Here is a 4140-nt window from a genome sequence, read left to right as displayed (position 1 = left end):
CGTTGCTGCAAATGACAGCAAAATGTGTTTCTAAGCACGGTCATCAATTTAAAAGTGTATGGCAACGTGTTAAACCAAGTTCCCAATTCACAATGATACCATTCTTTCTCTAAGATCATCTATCACACAAACATAAATACCCTATACATTTTTTGGGTTTTTTGTCAAACATTCTTCTAGGTGGTATAGCACTGGTCATACAGACGTAACTCATGGTTGCCGTGATGCTGAACACTGTGACACTGATGTGCCAAATGTGATAATGGTTACCGATAGTGGACAGTGTTTGGTGGAGCTTCCCAATGAAAACAAGCTTGGAAGCAGGAGTGGCATCCACTTCTGAAATGTCTTGCCTCTGGAAACTACATGAACAGTGCTCAGGTCTTTCATTCACAGGGTCACTATGAGTTATGCATGACTTGACGGCACCTAACAACAACAACATACATTTTTTACAGTCATTTGGGTAGATGAACAGTAAACAACCCACGTTCTGCTCTAAAAATTGCTTCGCCATTCAAAAGTGGTAAGCCCTGACATCTATTTTATTACCCAGCAAACTTAGATACAGCACATTAAACTAGACACCTGGCTAAAGTTAATCATTTTCCCTCACCTAGGAATCTGTAACTGGAACTGGAAGTAGCAAGACTAGTCTCCGCATTTAGCTGAACTTTTGACATCTGAAGTCAGAAGCTATAGAACTGCTAGATCCTATCACATTGGATGGAGAGAGAATGCTCCTTCGAAGATAGATAAGCAGAAAATAGTGGGCATCTTGGGCTCTTGGTGGCTTTGCAATTATTTTAATTCCTTTCTGAGGCCAAGTTCATTCCATTTCTTGAGTATCCATAAAACATCCCTACATTCTTATTATTTTTACAGAATTGGTTTTTACTTTCATGCAAAAAAATCTACTAACACACTAGAAGTCTGTAAGCTGATAATCTATAAATCAATGAAAAACCAAATAAAAGTATTATTTTACAAATCATTGTATCCATCTCCCCATCAATCCCTAATTGCTCAATACCTATCCTTAAAAAGAGAACACCGTATTTCAAAAATAAGAAACTGAAACCTGAAAGCTTACTGCAAGACTTCAAAATCAAAGAGACAGCGGCACAGAACATAGTATCTGTAATCATCATAATCACTGCTACAAATCTGACTCTCCTTTTTAAAAAAACTTAACATCTGATCACCTCCCCGGCTGCGCACTGCCCGCTGCATGCCAGTCGCTGTCAGCGGCGGCGCGGGAAGCTGCTACCTGTCTCTTCGCTCCTGAGCAGGCCTCCTGAACAAATTTCAAATCCGAACAGTTTCCCAGGCCGAAGCAATCTGTCTTCCTGGTGGCAGGAATCCAACTTCGCGGAGCCACGGCAGATCACCTGTCATCATGGTGAAGAGTAGCTGCTGGTTGCTGGTCCTCTTTGTGGCCACGTGGAGTGACATGGGCCTCTGCAAGAAGCGGCCAAAGCCCGGAGGAGGAGGATGGAACAGTGGGGGAAGCCGATACCCAGGGAGTCCTGGAGGCAACCGTTACCCACTGCAGGGAGGCGGAGGCTGGGGGCAGCCCCACGGTGGCAGAGGCTGGGGTCAAGGTGGCAGCCACGGTCAATGGGGCAAGCCCAACAAGCCCAAAACCAACATGAAGAATATGGCAGGGGCCGCGGTGGCTGGGGCAGTCGTGGGGGGACTCGGCGGCTACATGCTGGGGAGCGCCATGAGCCGGCCCCCCATGCATTAGCCGTTACCCCAACCAAGTGTACTACAAGCCCGTGAACCAGTACAACAGTGAGAACAACTTCGTGCACGACTGTGTCAACATCACCACCACCACCAAAGGGGAGAACTTCACTGAGAGCGACATCAAGATCATGGAGCGTGTGGTGGAGCAGATGGGCATAACGCAGTACCAGAAGGAGTCCATGGCGTACTAGCGGGGCTCCAGCGTGGTGCTCTTCTCCTCCCCTCCCGTGATCCTCATCTCCTTCCTCATTTTCCTCATAGTGGGCTGAGGGAGCTCCTCCGCTGTCACCGTCTGGCTAAGCCTTTCCCCGGTGGGGAGGGCGCATCTACCTGCAGCCCTTTTAGTGGTGGTGTCTCATTCTTGCTTCTTTCCTTGTCACCCCTGAGTTAATACCTGGGCACTGATGGGCAGTGGGAGATGGGGAGTGGGCCCAGGATGTTCATTCTTCAAGCCTCCCTGCCACTGAGTCCTTCGTAGGTGGCCAGTGGTGATGCTGGGCTGAGGAGAGCAACAGCAAATGTCCACTTGTTAGTCTAGGCTTACATGGCTACTATTACAAGCTGAGGATCCAAAACTGTCTTTAAATGCCTTTGCCCGAATATTGCTGTCTGCCTTCCCAGCTCGGGCCCAAGCCTCTTAGCAGTCATTACAAATGCCCCCATTTCACAGTGATTTCAGAGCCTTTTGGGGACCTCTTCTCAACCATTTTAAGAAAACTATCAGGTTTCCCTGTTCAAGCAACATTTCTGCCAAATCTGCAAGGAGGCCACATGATAGTCCCTGATAAAACAGAACTAGGAACCCTTCGCCCTGGGCCACACCTCAGCCCACTGGAGAGCAGGTCCCCAGGGCTGCAGAGAACTGCAATGGCCTTTTGCATCTTGCAGCGTGGGCTGGCAGCCACCTTTGCATCAAGAGTAAACAGGACTCTGGCCAGAGCCCATTTTCACGGGAGTGAGAATACTAGAGACGTGTGGAAAGACTTCTGGTTCCAAAGAGCACACAAACACTGAGGAGTTGTCTCTGACAGGCAGTCTCATTTCTGCACTTGCTTGAAGCCCAGACCTGTGGCGTTCCCTCCTTTAGTAAGATATTAAACTGTAGATAAGTAAAGTAGCCAAAGTTAAATTACTTTCTAGATACTGAGGGCCAGTCTTTGTTCATTGAATCTAGAAACCTGAATAAATTTAACACTTGTCTCAAGCTGGGAGATTTTTAACAAGGAGTATGCTGCAGCTGTAACAGCATGATTATCATAGAGGACTGTGAAATGAAGGAAACGTCAGTGTGGAAAGGAGTGTTTCCTTTATTGTCTCATTTTCAAAAATCAGAATCAGACCAAGTTCTTAGTTTCTGTAACTGGCATTTGAATCAGAGAATAGGGAAGCAATTCCCGAAGAAGCAGCTGAAGATGGAGATGACGTGGGTGTGGGTCTTTCCAAGTGGAAAAAGAATTTCATATTAAGGTAAAATTATTCCTTTAATTGTTCAATATTGTCACCTAACAGGTATGTTTACTATTTTGCAATGTTATTGGCTTGCACTGTGGGTATTCAATGTAAAAATAAAAATACATATATATAGTGCATATGATATATTTAGATGTTTTGTTCAGAACTGTTATATATCTGAGGTATCTAATGTATTAACTTTTTGTAAGATAGCAAATAACGAGGGAAACCCCTTCTGTGTGTTTCTCGGGTTCACAGTGCGCCCTGGATAGTTTTGTATAAGAATCCAACATGGACACCCTTACTTAACCGGTCTTTGAGATGTGCATGTACTTTATATTTTCTATATTTGTAACTTTGCATGTATTTGTTTTGATGTATAGAAAATTTATAAATGTTTAATATGATTAAAATTTAAAAAAAAACCACACAAAAACTTAACATCTTTCAAAGCCATTAGACCCCAGACACAGGGTTAAATCCAAACACCTAAAGGAGAATAACAAAACAGAATCAGATACGTATCAATCAAAGTAATGTTACATTTTAAATTACTGCATCTTTCTCCCTGATGCTAAATCCACTCATATGAAAATAATACAGCAATTAAAAAAACAAAAAAATATTCAGAGTTACTAGTAGGTGCTGAGTTTTACATATACCATATCATTTATGATGATGATGTTGTTATGTGCCGTAGAGCCGCTTGCGACTCATAGCAACCCTCTGTACAATAGTCCTAAACCCTGCTCTCTCCTGTGTCAATCACACTGTCTCCGACAAACCCACCCAGATTCTATGATTGATTCATCATTTATGATTTGTTGTTATGTGCCATAAAGTCACTTGCAACTCATAACGACCCTATGTACAAGAGCTCTAAACGCTGTTCTATCCTGTGCCAACCTAGCCATGTCAAACGCACTTATTCCCACC

The 4140-nt window shown here is 44.0% G+C and overlaps 1 pseudogene; it reads left to right on the top strand.

Moving 5' to 3' along the window:
- Positions 1-1399: 1399 nt before the first annotated feature.
- Positions 1400-2021, top strand: LOC102859525 (annotated as a pseudogene).
- The last annotated feature ends 2119 nt before the right edge of the window (positions 2022-4140 follow it).

The sequence above is a fragment of the Elephantulus edwardii genome, unplaced genomic scaffold, assembly GCF_000299155.1.
Source record: "Elephantulus edwardii isolate Elephantulus edwardi_28Jun2011 unplaced genomic scaffold, EleEdw1.0 scaffold00254, whole genome shotgun sequence".
In the NCBI taxonomy this organism is placed as follows: Eukaryota; Metazoa; Chordata; class Mammalia; order Macroscelidea; family Macroscelididae; genus Elephantulus; species Elephantulus edwardii.
The sequence above is the reverse complement of the archived record's forward strand: the minus strand, read 5'-3'. Positions and strand labels throughout refer to the sequence as shown.